This window comes from Paroedura picta, chromosome 4 (genome assembly GCF_049243985.1).
Source record: "Paroedura picta isolate Pp20150507F chromosome 4, Ppicta_v3.0, whole genome shotgun sequence".
Lineage (NCBI taxonomy): Eukaryota > Metazoa > Chordata > Lepidosauria > Squamata > Gekkonidae > Paroedura > Paroedura picta.
In genome coordinates, this window is record NC_135372.1 from 25,564,439 (window position 1) to 25,575,087 (window position 10,649).

A 10,649-nucleotide genomic window follows, 5' to 3' on the forward strand; every position below is an offset into this window, starting at 1 on the left:
GGTCCCCAGGGCCCAGATCATTTTCGCCACCCTCCTCTGAATCCTCTCAATTTTGTCCATGTCCTTTTTAAAGTAGGGCTTTCATAACTGCACACAGGACTCCAGGTGGGGTCTGGTCAATGAGGTATACAACAGGACTATGCGGTTTTGATGTGATGCCTCTCTTGATACAACCCAAGTCTGCATTCGCCTTTTTTTACTGCTGCATCACATTGTCTGCTCATAATATAGTCCACAAGGACCCCAAGATCCCATTTACACCGACTGCTACCTAGAAATGTCTCTCCCACCCAGTCTGCGTGCTTCTCATTTGTGTGACTCAGATGTAGAACTCTGCATTTCTCATTAAATTGCATCTTGTTCTCATTTGCCCACTTTCCCATCATCTTCAAATCTTGTTGAGCTCTATGCCTTCTGGAGTGTTCACCGCTCCTCCCAATTTGGTGTCAACTGCAAATTGAATGAGGAGTCCCTCTACCTCCTCATCCAGATAATTTATAAAAATGTTAACCCAGTACTGAGCCCTCTGGCACCCCACTGCTCCCCTCCTTCTATTCTGATGAAATACCATGGACAACTACTGTTTGGGTGTGGTTTCCTAGCCATCCCTCTCCACGTAACCATCCGAATATCCTGTCTGCAGTACTCCAGTTTACCTATCGGAATATCACCCCCCCTTAATTAGTTATAATGTTTCACTATTTGCATTAGCAGCAAGGACAATTCGAGCCAAATTTACGCCACCAGAGAGCTAGAACCCTGGATTCTTATTGTCTTTTATTATTTATGGTCCACCGCATGTATTGTTCTAATTCTTTTACTGTTTTATGTCAACTGCATTGTAATAGCCTATGGCTGGAAACAATAAAGTCTTATACATACATACATCGGAATCTCATAGGGAACCCTGTCAAAAGCCTTATTGACATACAGGTAAACAACACCAACAGTTTCGATGATCTAGTAAGCCCATCACTGGTCCAGGAGGGAAACTAGGTTGGTCTGGCAGAACCTGCTGGGAGACAAATTTGGAGAATAAGAGCTGGTTCTTATATGCTGCTTTTCTCTACCCAAAGGAGTCTCCAAGCGACTTACAGTCGCCTTCCCTTTCCTCTCCCCACAACAGACACCCTGTGAGGGAGGGGAAGCTGAGAGAGCCCTGATATCACTGAAGAAGAAGAAGAGTTGGTTCTAATATGACGCTTTTCTCTACCTGAAGGAGGCTCAAAGCGGCTCACAGTCGCCTTCCCTTTCCTCTCCGCACAACAGACACCCTGTGAGGTGGGTGAGGCTGAGAGAGCCCTGATATCACTGAAGAAGAAGAAGAAGAAGAAGAAGAGTTGGTTCTTATATGTCACTTTCCTCCACCCGAAGGAGTCTCACTACTCGGTCAGAACAGTTTTATCAGTGCCGTGGTGAGCCCAAGGACACCCAGTTGGCTGCATGTGGGGGAATGGGGAATCAAACCCGGCATGCCAGATTAGAAGTCCGCTTTGAGATTCCTTCGGGTAGAGAAAAGCGGCATATAAGAAACAACTCTTCTTCTTCTTCTTTGCAGAGGAAGGCCATGGCAAGCCACCTCTGCTTACTCACTGGCCTTGAAAACCCCTTACCAGGGTCGCTATAAGTTCGCTGTGACTTGATGGCCCATGCGATAGCCAACCGTGACCTCGGTGGCCCAGGCTAGCTTACCATGTCAGACCTCAGAAGCTATGCAGAGTCAGCCCTGGCTAGTCTTTGCATGGGAACCCCCCCCCTCCCCCCAGGAACTCCAGGGTTGCAAACTCCCTCTGAATGCCGCTTGCCTTGCAAACCCCACAGATACCTCCAACCACCACCAAGACAGCCCAAGCCGTTCTCTCGGCCAATGGCAACAGGCGTTGTGACGGACGTGAGGCGTCCAGTCACGCCAAGCGGCAAACCTTTGTAAGATGGTAGCTGATCTTGCCTACCAGTTCTATCTCCACCCCTGCCCGCCCCACTCTGGCCCCTCAGACAACAGCTCTGCCCCAGACCCTCATTTGCATCTCTGCAGCAGGTGGAGGCCATCTGCCTGCAGGGGTCAACAGTCAAATTAGCCCCTCCCCTCCCCAGTGAGATGTGCATTTATGGGGGGGGGGGGAGAAAGACACAGACTGTGTTCTAGTTACGTGTGTGTGTGTGTTCTCCCACAATTTATGCCAAGCAGGGGAAAGCGTGTCTGGACAGACCATTCCCCAGGGCCTCATTGCCTGGAGAGCATGAGGCAGACACACAAGCTGGAGCTGAGGATGCTTGGGGGGGGGGGGGGGAGGCAATAAAGTGTGGTTTTGGTACCACCCAGTTGATATCTAATTTGGGGGGGGGATCAAATCGCTGTGGACTTATAAAGGACAGCCTTTCTTAACTAGGGTTTCATGAACTCCTGGGGTTTCTTGATGGCCCTGGAAGGGTTTCCTGAATGGGTGAGAGAAGAAGAAGAAGAAGAAGAAGAAGAAGAAGAAGAAGAGTTGGTTCTTATATGCCGCTTTTCTCTACCCGAAGGAGTCTCAGAGTGGCTTACAATCCCTCTCTCTACAGCGGGCACCCTGTGAGGTAGGTGGGGCTGAGAGAGCTGTGACAGAACTGCTCTGTGAGAACAGTTCTAACAGTTCTCTCTGTTGTGGAGAGAAGAAGGGTAGGTGGTTGTAAGCCGCCTGGGGACTGCTTCGGGTACTGAAAATTAGGATATAAAAAATCAACTCTTCTTGTACCAATCAAAGACCAGCCCAGCCCAACTTCCATGATCTGATGAGATTGGGCTAGCTGGGTCCAGCTGGTCAGGGCAGAGACAAACAGAGGTGGTTTGCCATTGCCATCCTCTGCTGTGTGGCCCTGGTCTCTCCAGGTGTTCTCCCAGCCAAAGACTAGCTGGCACCGACACTACTTAGTTTCCAGGATATGCCAAGATTGGGCAAGTCCAGGCATTGTCCGTACAAAATCCTCAAGTTCAGAGAAGCCGCCGAAAGAAAGAAGATGGGGAATACCTTCTGCTTTCCCGTTCGTTCTGCTTTCCTTATGTTTAGAATTTGTCTTCCTTTCCTTGGCTTGTGTATAGTCCCCTCCCGCCAGAACATAAAAACAAGCCCTGCAGGATCCGACCACAGCTCTTTGGGTTGGATCCTGCCAGGTTTTCTCTGTGGTGAAAGATGAAGAGAATCCTTTTGGCCACCCAAAAGGTCCTTTTGGGGAATTGCAAGACCGGCATGAACAATGCTCCAAGGGCTGCGAAAGGTGGGTGGGTGCGGAACTGGGCAAGATCACAGGGAAAAGGTGGAAGGGGCACCACCCCTCTAGCCAGTATCAACTCGGGTTGCCAACTCCAGTTGGGAAATTCTGGGGATTTCTGGGTGAAACCTGGTGAGAGCAAGGTTTGAGAAAAGAAGGGATCTCTGCGGGGCCTAATGTGAGAGACTCCTCCAATAAAGCATGCAATTTCTGCAGGGGAACTGATCTCTCGTGTCTGGAGATGAGCTGTCATTTCAGAGGATCTCCAGGTCCCATGTGGAAGTTGGCAGCCTGACTCCCAACAGTAGCTCACTGGTCTGGAAGCACTGCCCAAGCCAAGCCCAGGGACCTGCATCAGCTTCTGGTTATTCCGAGTTAAACTGCACCTGAGCATGGAGGCTCCATTCTGCTTTCACGATTAATTGAAAGGCCTCCATTTGGAGACTCCCAGCTGGATCAGGCCAAAGATCCATCCAAATGTTCATTCCAGAGGCCAAGCAAAGGCTTCTGGAAAGCCCACACAAAGGGCAGGGAAGCTACAACTAGCCCTTTGGCTTCTCCATAGGATGTGACACTCCAAGGTAGACTGCCCCAGTACATGGAGGTTCCAACTGTGCATATGACAAACTAGGAAAAATGTGTCAAACTGGGAAATTGTCAGAGTAGGAAAAGAAGCTCCACCAAGAAATAGAGGTCCTGATTCTGAACTAGCCATTTATGGGGTTCCCATCTTCCAGGTGGCCCCTGGATATATCTTCTGACAACCAAGATCGATTCCCCTAGAGCATATGGCAGGTTGCCACATGGATCCTACGGCATTATATCCCTCCTTTCCCAAACCCGGTACTGCCCAAGATCCACCAGCAAACCTCCAGGCAATTCCCAACCCCGCGCTGGCCACCCGGTGGGACCCTGATATATCCCTTTCTCCCATTTTTAACGTGCAGCTCAAGAGGCGGCCTCTGCCCAGGCCAGACACACATCCATAAATACTAGACGGCACCTTCTCCGCATTTTAAACCGGTCCCCGTTCATGGCGGGGTCAAGACAAAAGGCTGCATTGAACTGTCAGGCAGCGGCTAGACAGGCCAGGTGGTCTCAATGGCTGCACACCAGCCAGGAAGGGTAAAAGAGAACTCGGCGTTCAAGGTCAGAGGTAAAACCCTCCCCTCCCTTCCCTCCCATGAATTATTCAAGCCAGCCCCTTTCTCTCTTTGGGCCATAAAACAAATAAAGCGAGCTCGCCGATGCCTCTCGAGAAAGGACGGGTGTGGAAACGCACCCAGTTGGGCCCACAGGGTCCTCCTCGGCCGAGACGGTTGGCTCCATCTGGCCAGGGCTCCCCAGGGGAGGCGGAGGTCTTTCCCACGCAGGATCGAACCCAGGACCTTCTGCGAGGAAAGCTCTCTCCCCCCTACCCCGCTGAGTCTGCTCTGTCAGGAAGACAGCTCCCAAGGCCTAAGGATGCCAGCCTCCAAAAAACAAACAAACATTTGAGGCTAGTATTTAGTCTGTCCTTGTAGAACAGGCCTGAAGAAGACAAGTCAAAACTGGTCATTACTGGCGATCGCTTGACTGTTATATTTTCGGGCTTCTATGTTGTGTTTTTAGTAGCTTCATTGGGCTGTTACCAATTTTGTTCCACCTTAAATTTAGAGGGTGTCTTTTGGCAAGGAACACGGCCTTTTGCTTAAGATTCACACTAGTGAACACATTCGACAATATTTGGATTTTCTACTAGCTTCAAACGGGGTTCTCCCCGCTTTTTTTTTCAACTCACACTGTTTGACCTTCTTGAGTGTGAAGCCTCCAGGTGGGGCCTGGGGATCCCCTGGAATTCAAACTCACCTCCAGACATTAGAGAACTGTTTCCCAGGACAAAAGGACAGCTTGGGAGTGAGGATGCCGTAGCCCTATATTTCTTTTGTTTGTTTGTTGGGCTTCTAGGCTGCCCCTCTCGGAAATGCATTGAACAGCTTGAGACAGTTTAAAAAACCATATAATGACTATAATATCATTAAAATGCTAAAATTATTATTAAAAATTAAATAATCAAAAATTATCTGAGCTCACGCTGTCATTCCCCTCCCCAATTTGTCTGGGATCGCATAGTCCAGTGGTTCTCAACCTGGGGGGTCAGGACCCCTTTGGGGGTCGAATGAACCTTTCACAGGGGCCGCAGCAGGGCAAGCAGCTTTGTGGGTGTGGGGGGGGGGAGGCTTCATCCACACAACAACAGCCTTGCTGGGTGGGATAGAGCGTTTGTCTGTCTGGAGCAGCGGAAAAGGGCGAGATCGGCATGGTGGGACCAGAGGCAGAACTGAACTGAGAAACCCCGGGAAAAAAAATTATATACAATCATGAACAATGGATCTTCACGCCACTGGTCAGTTTCTATTTAATTTCTGTGAAAGAACATTGCATAATTTTATGGTTGTGGGTCCCCAAAACATGAGGAACGGTATTAAAGGGTGGCGTCATTAGGAAGGTTGAGGACCGCTGGAATAGATGGAACTCCATTTTCCAACCAGGCTTGGATGGCGGGAGTAACAGGGGCCTGTTCATCTGATAAAAAATGCAACCCTTGACCTAAACCAAAGGCCTGGTTGAAGAGCACCACTTGCAAGCCCTTCTGGAATTCCATTGTCAATCCTGTTGAATTCAGATCACTTTGAACTCAGGTCTTCCTTCCCCCCCCCCTCCCCATTGAAACAGGAAAGTCTTCTGCACATGGTTAGGGTAGTTCAGAAGGGGGGGGGGAGCCAAGCCTCTTTCTGTCTTTTCTTGAAGGGGGGGGAGAGGATCGAAAAAGGCAGAGGAGAGAGGAAAAATCCAGGACCGACAGAAGTTGAGAGAAATTAGGGGCTTCTCCTTTAAGGCAAGCATGTCACATGACCAGGTGTAGCCTATCAGAGGTTCTCTACCACGGAGCTTTCTTTCCCAATCTGGATATTGAGCATTAAAAGCACTCCAAGATATCGCACAATAAAGGTAGGGTCACTCCGGATCAATCCTCCTTGCTGCAGAAGGAAAATGTAAGGAAAATGTAAATCGCCCCAAATCCAAACGGAAATCGCATTCTGTGTAGAGGGCAGGGACTGAATCGATCTGGGGTTGGAATAAAAGCTCCGTGCAGTTTACACCCTGGTCTCTGCTACTTACTTCACCAGGCCAAAACAGGCCCTGACTGTGATCAAGGTCAAGCACACTTTTCTGGGGCCAGGACCCACTAGCAAACTGGAATTTGAAGAGTAAAGTGCTCTTCAGGGGCAGTCCCTCAGGTACGCAGGTCCCAGACTGCATAAGGTCTTAAAGATCAAAACCAGCACCTTAAACCTGATCTGGGTCGCAACCGGCAGCCGGTGGAGCTGCTGGAGAATGTGTCAAGTGTGGGCTCTCCCTGGGGTCCTTTTTGAGGATTTAGGCAGCCGTATTCTGGACCAGTTGTAATACCTGGGCCAGGGATGCTGAAAGGCCAGTATAGAGTGAGTTACAGTAACCTAGCCTTGAGGGGACTGGTGCTTGGATCACTGAGGCTCGGTGTTTTGGGCCCAGGTAAGGCATTAATGGGGAAGGCACTGGCAAACCACCCCATATTGAATCTGCCATAAAAATGCTAGAGGGCGTCACCCCAAGGGTCAGACATGACCCAGTGCTTGCACAGGGGATACCTTAACCTTTACCTTTTTAAGGCACTAGTAGCATTGCCTGGCGCAGATGGAAAAAACTGGCAAGCTTCTCTGTAGTAAGGGAGGCATTGAGGATCATCCCCAAGTTCCTGACAGTATGTGCAGCCTGAAGCTGCACCCATCAAGACAGGGGAGGTGCATTTCCTCTTCTGGACCTTTCCTCCTCAAGCACAGGACCTCTATCTTCAGAGGGCTGAGCTCCAGGCAGCTTTACTGGAGCCATTCCAGCACAACTCCCAGGCACCTGGCCGTGGAGTCGGGTGGAGTATTTGTCTGGCCACTCATTAACAGGTAAAGGTGTATGTCATTCACATATTGGTGACGTCCCAGCCCATTCCCCTGGACAAGCTGGGCTTGAGAGTACATAAAGATGTTAAATAGTACTGGGGAGAGAATCGCACCCTGTGGGACCTTGCACTGGAGTTGGCAGATTGTCCCTCCCCAATAGCAACCCTCTGTTCCCAATCTTGGAGGAATGAAACCAGACATTGCAGGGCTGACTCCCATATCCCACCCCCATTGGTGAAGTCCCTGTCATCCTCAGTCTCCATCCTCAAACTTCCAGAAATTTCTTAACTTAGATCTGGCAGTCCTACAGCCTCTCCCCCCGTACCTGACTGGTGACCACAGGAGGTCTGACAAGAAGGAGAAGAATTTGTTTTTATACCCCATTTTTCACTACCTGAAGGAATCTCAAAGTGGTTTACAGTTCCCTTCCTCTCCCCACAACAGATGCCCTGAGAGGTAGGTGGGGCTGAGAGAGCTCTGAGAGAATTGCTCTAGACAAGATAATAGGTACCATATGATGCTAGACCAAACACGTTTCAACCATAAAAAGGTGTTCTTTAGAGGTCTAATCCTGAACACACATGATACAATAGAGAATGTGAGGGGTGCTTCCATACATGCTACTGACACCCCCAGAACATTTTAGCAGCTTTGGAGAAAGAGAGTTACACTTGATAAATGAACATCTTCTATCAGTTCAATTTGAATTGATCCTCTTATTCATAGAAAATAAATTGAATTATTTTTAAAAATCTCACAGGCTGTTATTGATTGATTGATTAGATTTATAGCCTGCCACTCCAAGAATGGTTTGATTCTCTACTATATTACATGTGTGTTCAGGATTAGACCTCTGAGGAAGACCCGTTTTGGGGTTGAAACGCTCCAGGTCTAGCATTGTATGGTGCATATAATGTTACTAGAGACAAAGCCCGTTGCATAGGTGGAGTGGGGTGGAAGAACTCTGTGGACGGCCTCCCCCTCTCGCTCGGATCTGGAAAGGCTGCAGGCTGGAGGCTCCCGGGTAGGGAACTCACTGGCAGAGGCAGCTCTCACACAGCAGGGATCTGCAGCCTCCGAGCCTCAAAGGGAAGTGGAAGGAGGAGGGGGTGGTCAGGGGTGGGGGATGGAAGGCGATTGGCTGGCTGCTGGACAGACAGACAATCCTATTGGAGGAGGAGGCACTCAGGGGTGGGAGAGCTGCCTTGTTAAGTGCTGAGTGGCACTTAAGCCATGAGACCAGCTCCTCCTCCAGTCCCTTACCAGAAATATATAGTGGTACAGATTGCAATGATTAGCCTATAGGCTTTATCTATGTTTTTGACTTTTCAAATATATAAATTATGCACAATATATGTTAATATAATTTGAACACTTTTAGGACAAGCAAAGTTTATTCCAGACAGGCATACTTCTCCAGGTCCAGGGTCAGTACTTGGATGAGAGACCACGGAGCTGTCAATGCCCCATGAAATTTCTTACAAGCAAATTTCTTTTGGTGCAAAAGAAATTTCTTTATTGAAAAAATTTACGTACAGGTGCAAGGAATTTCCTTGCTGAAACTGAATTGCAATTAAGCCAGCATACCTATTTGGGCATTTGCAACCCCCCCCCCCCAATTTCAAATATTGGCATCAAAGACCAGGTGCAACCAACACCCGACCACGTTTCTATACTAAAAGCCCACAGAAGCCGTGCTAGTCTGTACACAACATCCTAACCATTTACTTCACCTACCGAAGGTTGGGGCAGGAGATAATATGGGATAATATGGGAGAGCATTGTGTGAAAAATCACTATACCACTAATTGGGATCACCACAGACAAACCTACAAATAACACTTGACAGAACTAAAAGAAGAGGCCATAAAAAGAAGAGTTGGGGGGGGGGGTTATACCTCACTTTTCACTACTCGAAGGAGTCTCAGAGCAGCTTACAATTGCCTTCCCTTTCTCTCTTCGCTAAACATCCTGTGAGGTAGGTGGGTCTGAGAGAGCTCTGACAGAACATTTGTGTGAGAACAGTTTTGACAGGACTGTGACTAGCCCAAGGTCACCCAGCTGGCTGCATGTGGAGGAGGAGTGGGGAATCAAACTCAGCTCTCCAGCTTAGCGGGCATGACTTTTAGCCACCACCCCAATCAAAAACAGGTCAATGAAAAAGAAGAAGAAGAAGAAGAAGAAGAAGAAGAAGAAGAAGAAGAAGAGTTGGTTCTTATATGCCGCTTTTCCCTACCCGAAGGAGGCTCCAAGCGGCTTACTGTCGCCTTCCCTTTCCTCTCCCCACAACAGACACCCTGTGAGGAGGGTGAGGCTGAGAGAGCCCTGATATCACTGCCCAGTCAGGACAGTTTTATCAGAGCCGTGGCGAGCCCAAGGTCACCCAGCTGGCTGCATGTGGGGGAGCGCAGAATCGAACCCGGCATGCCAGATTAGAAGTCCGCACTCCTAAACACTACACCAAACTGGATAGAAGTATGGCAACACATCAGATCAATGAAGCAACATAACAGCCGATGGCAAGAGCATGGAACATGGAAGAGCAAGGCTCTGTAGAGGAAGGCAATGGCCAACAACCTCTGCTTCTCATTTGCCTTGGAAGCCCCTCACTGGGGTGACCATCAGTTAATCATAGAATCATAGAGTTGCAAGGGACCTCCAGGAATGCAGGAAATTCACAACTTGCTCACAACTTGCTAGCAGTGCCTTACATTACAAGGGATCAGATCCAAGAAATGTGGACTTTGGCATCCTGTTTCCAACGATTACCAGCTCTGGTACTTCTGAGGTGCTCACAAGTCGCTATGTTCTTGACTTTTATGTCTTTTAATGGGGGTTTTCATGGGTTTTTATTGGACTTTGCAACCCTCCATGAGCCGGCTTCGGAAGTGGCGGGAAATAAATCGAATAATAACAACGACAACAACAATAAATGCGGGTCCAGCATATCTTAGGGACTGCCTGTCTGAATACGTTACCCAAAGGGCTCTGAACTCAGTCACTGCTAACAGGCTGGTGATCCCTGCCTCCAAAGAAGTGCACCTGGACTTGACCAGGGCCAGGGCCTTTTCGACCCTGGCCCCGGCTTGTTGGAATGAACTCCTGAGAGAGATTAAGACCCTGATGGAGCTTCAGCGATTCTGCAGGGCTTGCCAAATGGAGCTCTTTGGGTGAGGCCAGCACAGCTGCTAAGGGCCTTGCACAATATACACTAGATAGCACTCTCTCCCTATATACTCCCCTGCTTTCTGTTACACCACTGGAAATTGCTCCATAAACCAATTTACATCGGAAGCCATTAAGAGGTAGATTTGGCCACCCGTTCTTTCAGTTGGATGTATTTTACTATTTTAAGGTAATTCTATTGCATTTTAATGCAATCCTATCTTGTATTTTAATGAAGTTGTTAGCCACACCGAGATGCTG